General features: G+C 41.4%; 1 protein-coding gene across 6 annotated transcripts in view; it reads left to right on the top strand.

Annotated features, from left to right (window-relative positions):
* Window positions 1-17,422, top strand: part of FTO (FTO alpha-ketoglutarate dependent dioxygenase) — a 1,516,554-nt gene that overhangs the window by 1,146,527 nt on the left and 352,605 nt on the right. The window lies entirely within an intron of this gene.

Below are 17,422 nucleotides of genomic sequence, written 5' to 3'. Positions count from 1 at the left end.
TGCACAATATATAACTGTTTTATCACATATAACTTTAACAGTAGGTAACCAATTTACAGCGAATGCCAAGAATTACTCTTTGCACTCCATAATCTATACTCCTGCCTCCTTTAATCTACATCCATTCAGACACTTTTACGGTACATCTTTTTAAACCACACTCTACTGCACTACATGCCACTAAACTCTATGCCACTCTGCTCTATGCAAATCGCTTTATCCCACTCCACTCTATGCCACTGTGCAGCACTCCACTGTCCGCCACTCCAAACTATTCCACTGTACACCACTACACTGTTCCATTCTACGCCACTCCACTGTACACCACTCTACTGTATGCTGCTCCGCTGTATGCACTCTGCTATATGCCATGCTACTCTGTGCCACTCCACTTCACTCTACACTACTCCACCCCACTTTACACCACTCTGCTCGACATTATTGTACTGTATGCCACTCCAATTTATGCCACTCCACGCACCAGCTTCAAATTACTGTAACTCGTGCATCTCCGAACAGTATTGTCAACTCGCAAGCCAGACTACAATAACAATAACTTGCACCTTTACAGTGCACTACTTATACCCTTTTATATTGCCTAATTTATATTATGGGAAATAATGGCTTTCATGGTAACACCTATAACATCTCAAACAAGATCATTTTTGTGAACAGTGTGCATCGTGAAGGTGCAAATTATAGTTACTGTAGTGTGATTAGCAAGATGACAACACCTTGTTTGGAGGTGTGTGTGTTATAGGAATTTGTCGCTGGTGCATAAGTTATAAATGTAAGATATAACTAGAACTTTAGAATTCCTAATATTTGTGTGTTTTTAAGTTTGGTTGTATAGAAATAATCATACAGATATATATATATATATATATATGAAGAAGAAGAAGCTTATATATGTTAAAACAGTTGCGAGTTCCAATACATTTACTTGATTCACTGCACAATGATGGATTTTCCACAAAATTTGTATAATTTTTGCAATTTCACAAAAATGTCATGGATGACATTAGGCTAATTGTATGATTACAAATTCTGCTAGAAAAACAGCCATTTGAAGTGAGCACATTTAGATGGTTGAGGATGTTATAGATGTACTCCGTGTAAAGAAGCAGCTCTCCACTTAAAGACTGGGAACTACCTAGTGCTCCCTACTTTAAAAAAATATAATAATTTATGTTTCACTCTAAGCCAGCTAGGACATGGTTTGCACTTATACTGGGTGCTCCCTTGCGTCTGGACAAAGCTATGCTCTTTGACAAGCTCTTTGAAGAGTGAAACACATCAGGAACTGCTTTTACTTGGTTGGTCTCAATGCTATTTTACCAATTCATTGCTGTAATACTGTGCCTTTGTCAATTTGTAGGTCATTGCTAATTGCACTTTCTAATCCTATGGCATGGAGTGTATCCTATGCTTACAAAATTCTTCTAGACAAACTAACATTTAGGGAGGTAGTGCCTTTGTAAATTTGCACCATGTAAAGGAACAGCTCTCCCGCCAAAGAATGTAAACTACCCAAGGTATTCCTTTATATTTATATATATTCGGATTGATGCAAACGGAGGTATCTAGGGCCTTCAGCCTTCCAGAATCGGATGACCATATGGTACAGAGCTTATTCTCGATTTTTACTATTAGTAGGATGTAGAAATCAGAAATAGATGATACATAATTGAGTATACATCATGGTATGAAAAAAGAAGGTGGAAAAATACATGCTAAACTATATCAAAGTAATCATAAAGTTAAAAGTGAAGTCACAGTGCATTCGTTTCTTGTGCATACAGCTTCATATTATCTTCTTATAGATAATATTTCCCAATGTAGATAATACTTTTCCAGCTGATTAATGAGGGTATGGTAGGAAAATTCACACTTAGTATTTTTATCCATCTTGATTCACCGTTCTGTAACAGAGTTTTTGATGATTTCAGAAAGGTAGTGAGGAGGGAACTGCCAATCAGTATTGCTACAAAAATACAAAAATTAAACATTTACAGTCAGCATTACATTGGTATCCCAGAAGAAAAATATTTGGGGTTGTGGTTGGCACTATGTGCAATTGTATTGCTGATCAACAAAATTATTTGATTCTAAAACTCGGTTAATTCCCTACACTCTTAATAAATAACTTTCCAATCACCTGCTAGATTTTGAATACATCTTGGGTAAGTGGTGAGTATGAATGGGAACAGTTTAGTTAATCTTGGTGAAATGAAATCTAACATCCATCTATTAAGAAATAACTTGTGGTGTTGGTCTGCCATTCTTCCCACTTACATAAGAATGTGAATTGACTCAATCTGTAGCTCCATATACCAGAACCGAAGCGCAAGGCTTTAACATGTAAGAGAAAATAATTTACAAACTAAGATAGTGGAGGAAGTGTTAAATATATGGGATAGTTTTAAGTAGGCCATATAAAACCAGCCAGCAATTTTTTCAGATTTTCCAAGTGGTATGTTACAAACTGCTTGCGCATATTCCCTCAACAAAACCCCTAATTTCATTATTGTTTCCATGTTCCACCGTTTTGTAATACCTGCTATAATAACATATGCTAACTATTAGCATTCTTCAAGGGGTGTTTTTTTCCATGAAAATGGGTGGGGATGGACGTATAGAAGAAGGTAGCCTATTTAGAGATCATAGGAAGTGTAATAAGGTTGATAGATCTAAAATATTGAAACCTGGAGGCATCTGCTTCCACTGACAAAACCCTTTGCACCTACGGAGCCTTAGTCGACATGCAAAGGTAGCTAAGTAATAGAGCTCAGAGTGGCCAAGGCCCCTCTCTTCCCATGACAATTTTCAAATCTTTATATATATTCTGGGATTTGTGTTTCCCTGGATAAAACTTAAAAAGAGCTCATCAAGTTCATTAAATAAACTGCCAGGGAGAATGCAAGGTAGTATCAAAAGGAAAAGAGGAGTTGAGGTATAACTGACAATTTAAGAAATGATATTCCACCAATAAATAAAAAAGGTAGTACCTCCCATCTGAGAAAATATTTTTCCTTTTGCTAAATAACTAAGTGTAACTGAGGCCATTTATGTCCTCTCCATGTTCTAAATAAGGACCTCTTAATCAGCTTTTGGGTTTCATATTTTAATTCAACCTCAAAATGAGATACTCTTTGGTATTATCAAATAGCAAAACCTACGTATTTTCTTAATTTATTTTATACCCATCAACACTTGAATCGTTTGCAATAGTATCCAAAGCTGACCATGTTTTATGGCTCTGCCTTCCAAAACAAAGCTATGTTGTCTGCATATAGCTTTAATGGTGAGGTCTGTAATAACGGAGGTTGAATTCACACCACTGAACAAATAAATTATACCAATTTCTCGATAGACAGAGTTGGAGAAAGAGGGCATCCTTGATGCATGCCTTTTTTTGGGTTTGTCTGCTCCACTGGTTTATTATTAATTATAAAGGCTGAGCCTATTCTTGTAAAAGGTGAATCAATCAATCTGGTAAGCAGGAAGGGAATTTATAATTAAAAAATTCTAAACAGAAATTCCCACCTCATGAGAACAAAATCCTTTTCAGCACTTTACAGCACTACTGCAGCTGGTATTGTATCTTTGGTAATGAAGTTTATAGCTTTAACCAAATTATGGGTATTGTGAGCAAAATTACGACCAGGTAAGAATCCATTTTGGTCCAGGTGAATTGGGTTGAAGGCACAGACATAAGGTGATTAGTTATTATTTTAGTTAAAACCTGACAGTTTGTATTATATAATGTTACTGGGGGATAAGAGCCTAATTAGATACCAGTGAAACAAGCAATATAAACACTAATTAGGATCCCTTTAGCAAATGATGTTGGGATCTTATTGAGTGGCACATTGATACTAGTCGATAAATGAATTTGCTAACACGTTTCAGAAGATGTCAGCACCAAAACTGTCCCCACTCAGGAATTTGTCATTTGACTTGAAATTACTAAGAAACCTTGAAATGTCAGCTTCTAGTCATGATTCACCTCTATGATAAATGGAGTAATAATACTGAAAGAATACATCTTCTACTATCTTGCTTTTAAGATACTACGGACACTATTTGATCAATTTGAAGGTGGTGCATCGTATTAGTTATCAAGTCACGATCAGCTTTCTTTCAAGTTGACCATGCAAGAAAAGGCTAGTTTTCCCACTTTCCTCATGAACATTACACCATCCAATACTATAATTTATAATTTAGCAATGCAGATAGAACTTTGAGTTTACTTTTGGCTTGTTCCCTTCTAGAAAAGGAAGACTGAGAAGTAATTTGAGAAAAGGTATGGAAAGTACGTTTTTGCTCATCTTGAAGTAGTGATAGTTTTTGTGCCATGGTCTTAACTTTATAGGGTTTGATCGCGAATACCTCCCATACTAATGCAAGGTCAACAGTATTTTAATTATTGGAAACAATTACCCAATTTCAGCACTAAAGAGTATGTGCATTCTCAGGTGAGGAAAAAATAGTTTTTTCTAATATCCATGTAGGTATTTTTGGCTATTCTGCTTTGCTGGTTGAGGCTGAAGAACTACCACCAAGTCACCAGAAAAGCACCCTGGTAGGTACCTAGCTGATCTTTTGGTGTAGTATGGAAAGTCAGGAAATAATCTTTCATTGAGACCGTGTGATATCTGCCAGTAAAACATGAATAGGCTTTTGCGTGGTCTTGTCGCCACAGGCCTGTGAGATCAAGTCATTGACAGACGTTGTGAAATGCTATCACAATATACTTCTTACCCTGATTTCATCTACAATTCAATGAAATAACTGCCAATTAGCTCTAGGCCTGATATCACGAAAATACATTGATGAACTGTTTTTGTCAGTGGACTTGAGTACTGTAGCCCAGTGGCAATTCTTATTGTTAATCATAGTTGCAGTATTTATTATACATTTATGGTCATTATCATGGTTACCCCTCTGTGGCTGTAGTAGGGGGGGGAATTATTTGCCACAGACTAAGTTGTTTTTTTCCGATACCTTGGATAAAATGGATGTCGTGACATAGGAAAATTGAGCAAAACATGCCAAAGTTTGTTTCTTTTTTGTCTATTATGTAGGCCATTTATATTAGGACTGGGTATGACTGGATATGATTTGTTTAAACATTTGCCTATTCCTAGGTAAAAAGGTAAACTGTAGCCTCTTTCTGGCTTTCTGGAAGCCAACAACACTCTGGACTACGGATGACCTCCTTTTTTTTAACATAAACTCTACATGTATATTTTCTTTTCTGAGCAACACACAACTGCCGCTTGCCAGTTTTATTCCCCCACCTCATGTAGATCTACACCCTCACCACGCTGAACCAACTCCTCCCAACCTCCTCCTCCCTTGGGATTCAAACCATTCCCATACATTTTCTGACCCCCTGCACAATCCTAGTTTATTTGTGATACCTTGGTTTTGTTTCTGGTTATTCCTTCCCCTACTGAGCAACAGCCTTCAATATAATTATTCTGTAGGTCAACACATAAATTCATCATCAAAGCCAGACGTGTATATCAGCTAATCACATTAACATATATCATCATACTCCATAGTGATGCTGCTTAAAATGCTATTAATCATCAGACTAAGTTGAAATTAGAATAAACAAACATCGGTAAATGTAGTACTCATCCAAGCTAATAGTAAACAGACACTGGGTGTCATTCTGAGATCAGTTATTTCTCTTATTTAGACTTGGATGACAGTGATATCAGAAAGAACACACAAAACATTGTTTGGCAGGTAGAATCATTTGCATCTGTGCATCAGCAAGACAAAATTTCCTTTGCTCTCTGCTTCAGCTCTCATCCGTGGTGCGAATTGTGAAAACCTACAACCCACTAAAGTGAAGTTAATGTTTTATTTTTCTTTGGAATCCCCATTATCCTTAAGTTGGCGCGACCAGAGCAGCTCTCTAGCTCTTCAAGTTTTAATCCAATAAAAAGAGGTGGTATGTCAGAGGTCTGTGTCTGTAATTTGAGACAGCATGCATTCGTTTTCATTTACTGTCTGCTCCAATTAGGGGCTTCAAACCTAGAATCTGTGATCTCACATTTCGTCTTACTCATGCTTGCCGTTGCTGCCTGTGATTTGCACTAGCTCCAAACATAGCCAATATCCCACAAAAGAAACAGTAAAACACTCTTGAAACAGAAGACAGTGTTGTTTCATCATCTGAAAGTTAAGCTTCCCACAAAATGGGAGGTACAAAGTCCCGTGTGAGACAGACCTATATTCTGGCTTCTCAGATGAAAAAGGGTCTATTTCTCTAACACCAAGATAGTCAATAAAGTAAAAGTACACATGAAGTTACATGAAACCACACTATCAGTTACAAAATTCTGAAACGGTACAGATAAAGCTTCAGATTGTTTCGAGACTGTAAAACAATCTTAATCAGCAAAGAAGAGGAGAATTTACTTTGGTCTAGAAGTTGTATAGGGTGCCTGCTTCAGGAATGGTGGATTGTGTGTGCCATAATTTATAAAGGAACACTACGGTGTTTCTGTTGAATTTTACTGTAGAACATTTTGCTACCATTTGAAAAATGGTTGTTGTTTATTTGGGGTTTCTGCTGTAAAGAAAGAACAGCCATAATTGTTATCCTTTTGTCTGTAATAGAATATAAACCTCCTTTCATGTTAGTGAGGGACATTTTGTATTGTGCTTCTGATTTTCTGCTGCACTAGGAGCATTACTGTGAAAATAAACTTCTAGGGTAGGAAAGCCAGCCTATTGTATAATTCCTTTCATTGCACTGGTGTGAGATTCACATGGAGGCTTTTCTGGCATCCATGGAAACCCTAAGATTGTTCATGTAGGATTTTAGTTAATATCTCTGAAGTACTGCTCGCTCTCATACAGCTTATTAAGTTGCGCGTGCACGTGCTTTGACCTGTTGTAAGTAGTGTGGGCTTTTAACCACGCCCATCACTTTCACTCATTCGTGGCCTTGCCTGTCAATAATCACTTGATGTCATTGGTAAATGCTTTACGTTTGTCCCGCCTTGAGGCTGTTTTTGTCACACCTTGCAGACTTCCCCTGTTACATAGATTATTGCACAATTGCCGATATACTTCAGCGTGGGCAAACTATATTTTTTTCTTTTGTCTCTCTTCTTTGTGTTGCATGGCGGCCATGGCTCTCGCAGTGCAAACAGGCACAACAGTGTGAACTCAATCGCCAGTAATGGACCACTGGTCACATTGTTCAAAGTTAACTAATCAGAGTCACTTCTTGTGGCTCTCTCCTTAAAACACTTGAAATTGGTAAATGCTTTATGTAAAACAGTAATCCTCAAAGCCAAAGTCTCTCCCGACACAGCGGGAGAGCCAATACTACAATTTTCATTGCATTCGGGAAATTCACCCCAAAATGCTTTGCAGGGCATTACTTTTACAAAACATTTTTGCTCATAACTCAGCCTCTGGTGGTCCTACGACAATGGGATCACCATCAAAATGTTCAGAAGAGCTTGCTCTTTCTGTCTACATCTCTGGGTTCCCCACACTAGGTAAGTAGGACCTCAATATAATAACCCCTCTCATCATTTAGGGGGTTATTACAACTTTGGAGGAGGTGTTAATCCGTCCCAGAAGTGACGGTAAAGTGACGGATATACCACCAGCCGTATTACAAGTCCATTATATCCTATGGAACTCGTAATACGGCTGGTGGTAAATCCGTCACTTTTGGGACGGATTAACACCTCCTCCAAAGTTGTAATAACCCCCTTAGTGTCTTTTTAAGCGCTCTTATGGCTGGAAATTTTGTTTTACAGCTGGGAATAGCTTGTGTTTTAAGGGAGTTGTTTGTAATATCATTGCTATAAGCCTGCTACCCCTGAAAATGCGTAATGCACTGTGCCCTCCTGGGGCTACATACATGGTTACACTGCATTATTTATTGCCATTTTCTTTTTGTGTGGTTATGCCCTCTAGGGGCTTACTATATAGTTGCATGACAATGTTTCTTACAAATGCTATTTTCATTGTGGTGTCTTCCAGGGGCTGTTCTAAGCACTACAGTCATATCAACAAACTACAATTTTTGTGGCATGGAACTCTGCCCATAATTATTTGCAGGGCATTATTTTTACAAAACATTTTTTGTTCCTAACTCAGCCTATGGTGGTCTAAGACAATGGGAACACCTTCAAAACATTGACCACAATGTGCTCTTCCTGTCTACATCATCACTGGATACCCACACTGTTAGTGGGGACTCAAAAGTAATAACCCCTACCTCCATTCCTTATCTTTTTTAATTCTCTAATGGCTAGAACTTGTTTTACAGCTTGGAGAAGTTATGTTTTAAGGGCCTTTCTTTGTAATATCATAGCAATAGACCTGCTAGCCTTGAAAATGTGTAATTAACTATGCCCTCTAGGGGCTAAATATATGGTTACACTGCGTTACTTTCTCCTATTCTTTTTTCATGTGGTTGTGCTCTCTAAGGGCTGACTGTATGGTTACATGACCATGTTTCAATGAAATGCTATTTTTATTGTGGTGTTCTCTAGAGGCTGTTCTGAGCATTGCAGTCAACATACTATAATTTTCGGGGCTCGAAAACTTGCCCCATAATGCTTTGCAGGGCATAACTTTTCCAAAACATTTTTGCTCATAACTCAGCCTGTGGTGGTCCTAAGACAATGGGACCACCTTCAAAATGCTCTTTCTGTCTACATCATCTCTGGTTAGTGGGGACACCAAAATAACCCCTTCCACCATTCAGCATCTTTTAAGGTTTCTCATGGCGAGAACTTTTGTTTTACACCTGGGAGACGTTTTGTTTCAAAGGTCTTGTTTGTAATATCATTGCAATAGTCCTGCTAGCCCTACAGATGCCCTCTAGGGGCTAAGTATATGGTTACACTCCATTACTTTCTCCTTTTTTACATGGGGTTATGCCCTCTAGGGGCTAACAATATGGTTACATACCATGTTTCTTAGAAATTACATTTTTGTTATGGTGCCCTCGGGGGGCTGTTTTGAGCATTAAAGCCTAATGGCAAAAGTTTATTTCTGATAAAGGTTTATATAATAATTGTATATGTTTTAATAATCTCTACTTATTACAGTTAGGACCATGATTCAGGCCAACTTAACATCCTTATTACATTATGACTGTTTGAACACTCTTGATATGTTTGGATGACCCTTCTAGTTTATTTCTCCACTGTGGCTGTCTTGTGTCTTTTTGGGGGGAGTTGTATTAGCCAGCCAGCAATTCTGATAGTGCGGAGGTGAAAGTGGTATTCTATTGGAATTAGTATGTCAGATTTAAATTAGGATGCTAACTGGCCACGTTTTCATTTTTTTGCTGCAGATAGAGGAAGGTGGTAAATGGAAGTGCTTTAGTTCTATACAGGGTCACTGGAATTATATGGCAGGAAAAGATGAAATTATGAGGCAGGGTTGACCAATTAATGTGGCAAGAAAAGTCCAGTTATGAATTTACAGTGCCAATAGCTCTAACTCAAGCAAACGCGAGACATTTTGCATTACAAATGCTTGTTCATGTTGGGGTGGGAAGCGAAGATGCAGACATTGGGAAGCCAGGGCAAACAACTGTTCACTAAATAGACATTGATAGCCTCTAAGGAGACTACATGGCTTGACTACTATGGCATATATCATTGTAATTGATTTACAGTATGTGCTTAAATATGAGTGATTTTTGCACAGAAAGACACTTGCCTTCCTGGAGAGCTGTGAATATTTAAATGACCAATTCTGATAATTTGCCAACTTTCTACACCCTTCCCCCGGTTCAGTTAGCATATTGCGTGCCTTTTAATGAAGCATTATGCATGCTTCTTGCATAAAGTACATTCAAGAAATATTGCCTTTGTTCTTTTTTCCTGAGGGTTTGCCTTCGAAATGTACACCTGTATTTAATTCATTTTTTTACAGTACTTCATTATTCTTTGGGGTGGCGCGGAGGTCAGCAGTCACCATGTTGTTCAAAGGGATGAGATCTTGTAGGTACTACATTGAAAACGACACATGGGGTGAATTACAGAGTCAAGGAGTTGAGCCACCACTGTTTCTGATTGGTTATGGTGGTTAAAATAAAAACAACAAAAAAATCCTGTCTCCTGCCTCTCAGCGGGAGGGGGGGATGGACAGCATGCTCTTTGAACACGAAAGATTTGTTAAAAAATGTCTGGACAGGCGGGATGTATTTATATTTGGCTTCTAAGACCTATATCCTGACCTTCTAATTACTTTATTCGAAACAGCACTGAGGGTATAATAAACACTCGAGGTCGTCTGTTCTTTGCTTCATCATAAATTAGAGCTGTTACGTTGGGTGAGGTGAAAGTGGACGCAGGGCGTTCATTACCACACAAGTGACGGCTTGTCAATAGCACTGCTTTTGAGTTTGTTCCAGTCAGCACTTGCTGTGCTTTTTGTGGGGCCGCTGGGAAATGTATACAACGAGATTATACATTCCGAATACCGCAAGAGTTCACGAAAACAGAGGCCCAACAAATGACAAATTATACACTCAGTGGAGAGTGGCGTCTTATCTTGTGCTATTAACAGCCAAAGATAATTGCTGCGAAGTGTAATTGCAGTTTGCAACTTACAGTATGCGCTGGCCGACATCAATCTTAATGGCGAACAAAGCAAATTATATTAAAATTTAATTCACTTGGTAAGTTTTCTCTGTATACAAGGGAGTTAACAGATGTAGCGCTGCCGAAAGTTCAAAGGCGTTTGGAACATGGCGAGAACTGCTAATGCGGTAAGCCTTAGAGAAATATTCCATTACGACATGTAATGAAAACAAATGCACGCCATTATATCCTAGTTTGTGTTTATTTATTGATATATAACGTTTGCACACAGGTGGGTGTACCGTTCTTGAATGGTAATGCGACTTTGTTTTGCCTTTTAATCACTAGCTAGACGAGGGAAGTGATTGTGCATGTAAATATGATGCCGTTTTTGTGCTGTGCCTGGTCTAGTGGGCTGTTCGAGAGCAGTGCACACCATGGGCAGGTAACATGTTTTAATTGGCATGCACCTTCAGTAAGGGATTATCTTCGTGGTGAAAAGTACACATTGTATGCTACTTGTAAAAGGTTGACTGGTGTTTACCAAAGGGGTTGAATTAGGACGAGTTTTACATATGCTTGCTACTGTTTCTCTTTACATTTCTCAGCCTTTGTTTTTCTGTTTGCTGCATAATCATGCACGTTTGTCATTCAGTTCTAAGAGCCTGGTAGGTTTCTATAGGTTCCATTACTTGCTCTTCCCCAAGATCCTAAGCACCAAATAGGGGTCTGGTGATATACGTTCACCCCTGCCCTAAGTGCCTCGTCTGTAATGATGTCTGGATCCATGATGCTGATTTTTGTCGTCATGGGTGAACACTGATCATCATGCGTGTGCCCCATGGCATAGGCCTACCTCACTGCTTGTGGTCTTTTTGGACAGGGAGAGGCACCCAAAGCAATACATCCATAGTGTTTAAAGGTTATTGCGTTTGTCAGCAGCTAAGCACAAGCGAAGTGGTTGCAGCATATCATGTAGTGATTAGTAGGAGTGAACTGGCCTTTTTACTTGTCGCACTGGAGTGAAGCCTACAGGCTCACTTTTTTGAAGTTCTGCTGCGTTGTGTTTAACTCACCATTGAACTACATCAATTTGATGTGTATGTGTTCTTGTGAATGGTACAATACAGGGATGATTTTGGATGTGTATGTTATATGCATGTGCAGGGTGTATGTTTGCCTGTGAATGGTACAGTAAATGGAAGATTCTGTGCTCCATTTTGGGAGACTCAGGACTACTGGAAGAAAATTAGGAGGTAGAGGACCCCCCCCCAGACAGTTTTGGGCGTTGCTGCATTCCTGTGAGCTGGGTGAGACACACTGGAGGAAGGGAGCGGCAGGCTCTTCAGGACATTTCAAAGGGTGCTCTTGGATTCAGAGAGATGTCACTGGGAAGGGGCCTGGGCAGATCTCAGGAAGGATACGGGGTTGATAAGAGAATCATAAAGAATAGGGCGGAGGTCCTGTGGTAACCTTTTGATACTCGTATCACTGTGTCTGACAACCAGGCGTGAACCTCTAGTCACTCCCATGGTCTTTGTGTGTTGTGGGGCTGCTAGCTTTGAAGACACTCCTGCAGTGACAGACTGCTTTCTGGAGGAAGGGCAGGGCAGAGATGAGAGCACTTAAAAAAGAAGCAGATCCCCAACATAAACTTCAGAGACTCAGACTTTAACTCTGTTTGAAATACCTATAAGAAGGGGAGCTTGAGGCACTGAAAATTGTCAACTGTCAAGCAGCCAGTCGATCTGTGTGGGGAGGAGAAGCTCTGCAAGACTTCTGCCTGTGACCAGGGCTGAGGGCCAAGGCCTGCCAGTCTCCCAACTGGGTGAGGGAACATCACCCATGAATCTAAGATCACCCACCCCTGGAGCATGCAGCACCAGTGCCTGCCTGCTCACCAAGACCAGTGTGCCCTGGGAGGAAGATAAGAGTTTTGCAGAGAGCAAGGTCCAGAGGGGGTTCCTGGTGATAAGATCTCTGTAACAAGGTGTGAAGAGATGGCTGGTGCATCGGGTCTTTGCCTGCGTATAGGTTTAGGTTGGTGACCCCCGTGTGCCAGAGGCGGGCCACCCGTTAAATTAGCTGTGTACTTTGTTGCACCAATTGGGTCATTACCCATGTGCAGATTTAAAATCTGCAACCCTGTATGCCAGGTGGGGCCGCCGTGGAGACTACTGCGGTGCTGATCGGGCCATAGCCGTGTGTGTAGCGTGAAGGCGGCAACCCTATATGCCTGGTGGGGCCTCCAGGAAGGTAGCTGCTGGTTTGACCAGGCCATAGTGAGTGGCAGAGTGAGGACGGCGGACCCATATGACAGGGGGGCCACCGGCAAAAAGAAATGGACGTGGTCTGGTTGAGAGGAGGTGGCTGCCCTGGTGACCTGTGCAGACCTGAGCTCCAACTGAGGACCAATACCAGGAGTGTAGCAATGCATCCCACTTGTGGGGAGGACCTAGGAAAATTACCAGCACTGGAGGGGCATGGAAGGCCCCCTTGCAGCTGCCTCTGTAGGACCCTGCATGTGAGAAACCTGAGCACACTCAACTGCTCCCCCTTCAAGGCTGTGTGCAAAGAACTCACCGGAGACAGCCGCTGCTACTTCAGTCCTATGAAGGGGATGCACTCAGAGGTTCTGGTTGTGCACGTCCTACTGGTGCAGGTAAGACTAGTTTATGGGCCAGATGAACCCTGGAGAACTTACCTGTCATATAGTGCTTCTGCACTGGACATCTGTGCCTTTAATATTAGTTGGAGTGGGGCTCCTGAGACCCAGAGTGCTAACGAGGCTTAACCTGAATGTCTCTTTTAGTGAATGGGGAATAACCACCGATGCTAGCAAGAGGGGAGTGAGACTCATGAAGCCCTCTGTTAAAACACTATAGCTGTGACCTCAGGGACTGTGTGTATTGTTTGTAAGTGTCATATTTTACTTTGTGTTGGTATATAAATACCCATTTTCCCACAAATACAAGTATTTGACTAGACAATCATTTATTGCTGCTACTGATCTTATTTTGAGTTGTGAGCCTCAGTTACCCCCCTGTGTCCATCATCCCCCCCCCCTCCAGCACTTCTGTACCAACAGGAACCTAGTAGCTCACAGACACACATACCAGCCACCCATTCACTTTCACGCAGACCAAGCACCACCCAAACAACATGGCACATTTGTATGCATATTCTTCACCACACGCTCGCTCACCAAACACGCCAAGAAGATACGGTGCCTACTGCACGATCATACTCCAGACTTACTCTTTCTTACAGAAACATGGCGAAACTCATCTTCGGCACCAGGCACCATTACAGTCACACCCACCGGCTACAACATCATCAGGCAAGATCATCAGCACAAGCGTGGAGTTGGAGTCGTCATCATATTCAAAGATACCATCAACTGCACCACCTGTACCAACACCACCATCAGCTACATGTAACTTCTCATGTTCAAAATATACATCACAACCAACTCCTCCATGGGCTGAACCTTAATATATAAACCACAAAGACCTTGGACCAATTTTGCGAGCAACACCACGGACTTCGTTGCACCCCTCACGATCCATGCCAACAGCTTCAACCTCTTCGGAGACTGTAAACTTTCACCTAGAAGACCTCACCCACACTCTATGACCCTTCTCAAAAACCTCAGAAACCTTGACCTCACCCAGCATGTTACCAAACCCACCCACACCGCCAGACACCTATTAGATCCAGTTTTATCTCCAGTCAGCAACATCACAGTCGGCAAGATAGCAACTATGACAGGACAGACCATTCCCTCATCAGTTTCAATGTACCCATCCCTCAGCACACATGGAGAGCAAAGCATGACTGGGGCACACATGGAGAGCAAAGCATGACAATAAATACTCAGTAACCAGCAGTTATAAGCGTACAGCTCTTCTATATCGCATAGACTATCACTAATAGGAACAAGCAAATCTCTGACATCATCAAAGATTCCACCACCTCTCCTGCAACCTCCAGCAACCTCACCCACCTCACAAGACATTTGCAACAAGCTGTTGGTATTCTTCTGTAACAAAATCACCTCCATATACAGCAAGTTCGACCCTAAACTGGACCCTGTCGCCATTGCAACTCAACTTCCAATCATGGTTGTTGAACGAACCCTCACTACTTGGCCTGCCGTCAACACCATAGAAATGACCGCTATCATGCAGACCATCACACGAGGGCTCTATTTGACCGTTGCATCCACAACACATTTACCAAAAGACTCCTACCAATCAGCGAAGTGCTAGTGTCCATCCTCAATGTCTCCATCGACTGGCACATTCCTAGACACCTGGGTACATCCCAATGTCATGCCCCTGCTCAAGAAACCATCTGCTGACCCAGCCATGCTTTCCAACTACAGACGCATCCTTCTATCCTTGTGAAAGGCAACCTCAGCAACCACCAGCTCTTCAACGCTAAAAAGTTTAGGTTTGGGCCCAACCACATTTCAGAAACATCACTCATCGCTGCCATAGATGATATCCACATGATCCTTAACAGAGGAGACACCGCAGCCCTCATTCTCCTGGACCTCTCTGCAGCATTTGACACAGTCTCACACCCCATCCTCATAAGGCAACTGCACGATAAACAAATTGCTCCCAAGCAACATTATAAACTTCTCTCTGCTGGATCTGCTCCCACCTAACACACAGAACACAAGCTGTCAGCCTGGCACATTCTCCTCAGGAGTCTTCAAACTCATCTGTGGAGTGCCTCAAAGCTCATCACTCAGCCCTACCATTTTCAACGCCTACATGATTACTTTGGCCCACCTCGTGCACACACGACATCAACATCCTCTCCTTCACCAACGTCACACAATTCATACTCTCGTACAAGCCCCGAACACAAGAATCAAGTACACGGCATGCATGACTGAAGTTGCTAACTGGATGAAAGCCAACTGTCTCGAGCTCAACACTGCAAAGACAAAAGTAATGATCTTCCTGTAGAACACCACGCCATGAGATTGCAACTGGTGGCCAGCTGAAATCGGTCCCCACCCAGAGCGCCTGCCAGGGACCTCGGAAGAATCTCAGCAATAAACTGGACATGACTGTGCAAGATGACACCGTCACTGAATGCATCCTGCTTCCACATCCTGAAGATTCTGAAGAAGATCTTCAAATTGCTCCCAAGCAACATTATAAAAACTGTCACTCATGTGCTAGCCACCAGAAAGCTGGACTATGGGAATGTCCTTTACTTTGGGATCACCAAGAAACTCACTAAAATACTACAAGCCATGCAGAACATGGCAGCCAGTCGCTTCCTCAGCCTCCCAAACAGAACTCACATCACACCACACCTCAGGGAGCTCCACTGGCTTCCGTTACACAGACACGCTCAAGTCAGACTCCTCACACATATATTCAAAACACTACACAGCTCATGACCTACCTGAACAGTTGCATGTCCTTCCCACCAATTACCCAGACACCTCCTCAGGTCTCCTACTCTCACACATCCCATGCATATACAGAACAAGATCAGGAGGACAGACGCTCTTTTACATCATTCCTGAAGTATGGGACGCCATCCCACTCCACATCAGAGCCTCCTTTTCTCTTCTTGAATTCTGCATGAAGCTGAAGACCTGACTTTTCAATTAACCAACCTACCATAGGCAGAGCTAGGCGCACACACCTGTTTAGCACCAGTATACCCTTGTGGGTGATAGTGTACATGAGAAATACACATAACATAACAATTCAGTGTTTCTGTTGTACCACATATTTTTTTGGGGGGGGTCAAGAAATGTGCTTCTCTCGACTGCCGGAGTCGTGTTGATGGTTATCGTTTCTCTTATAAACATAAGACCGTGGTATTTAAGCACATATCCCTCAATGTTATCAGAAAATCACACTTCTTAATATTAAGGGTTATGTTCTGCAGGTTGCGTATGAGCAATCTTCAGGCAGGTGCAACTTTTGGATTTGATGTAGTTGGTCTTCTAGCAATTACCATGTAAGACATGGGTATAAACGAATGAGAAAAGGGAGAAAGAACCACCATTGACCAATTATTACTTGGTGTAAAACCTCAGGATTCTTTGCAGGACTTTGAGCTTGAAAAGCAGGTCTTGATCAATACCACAGCAGAGTTTTCAGAGAAAGAACCGAGAAAGAAACACAGGAATTGGGCATAACACACTCAGTTTGTAGAGAGGATGTTCTGGATCCAAGATTGAAATGGCTATTCTTGATTCTGTTTAATTAGGCTTTTTACCATAATGTTAACACACTACATGTCTGTGTTAATTGAAAACTGTGTTAGCTCTCAGGAAATCTTGTATTTTTTACATTTAAGCAAAGGATTTGTTGAGTTTATGCTTCAAATTTTTTTAAGAGGTGGACCATTTTGTTGCATGCTGTATATGCTAGTCTAATATGAATGTTTGTTACTTTCTGCTCTTCGTGTGGCAGTCTCCAATGGGTTTTCAACCGCCCAAACAGTTCTTATCAGATTTTGAAGAATTGTTTGATATCCCCTGTGTGTCCATGGAGCAGGGGTAGAAGAATACCATATTTCTTCAGATGGTAGATTTGTTTTCTCTGAAGTGTCTTTTGGTAACAATGGACCCTTTGTGTGATGTATTGCTTTGATTATTAATCCCTTCGCTGTCGGGCCTTTTCCCCCTCAGGTGCCAGGCCTTTTTGTTTGCTATTTGGGGCAGTTCATGCTTAGGCCCTCATAACCTTTTGTCCACATAATCTATCCATGCCAAATTAGCATCCTTTTTTTCCAACATCCTAGGGATTCTAGAGGTACCCAGAGTTTGTGGGTTCCCATGGAGGAGACCAAGA

This window comes from Pleurodeles waltl, chromosome 12 (genome assembly GCF_031143425.1).
Source record: "Pleurodeles waltl isolate 20211129_DDA chromosome 12, aPleWal1.hap1.20221129, whole genome shotgun sequence".
Classification (NCBI taxonomy): domain Eukaryota; kingdom Metazoa; phylum Chordata; class Amphibia; order Caudata; family Salamandridae; genus Pleurodeles; species Pleurodeles waltl.
Note: the sequence above shows the minus strand (reverse complement) of the source record. Positions and strands in the feature narration are given on the sequence as shown.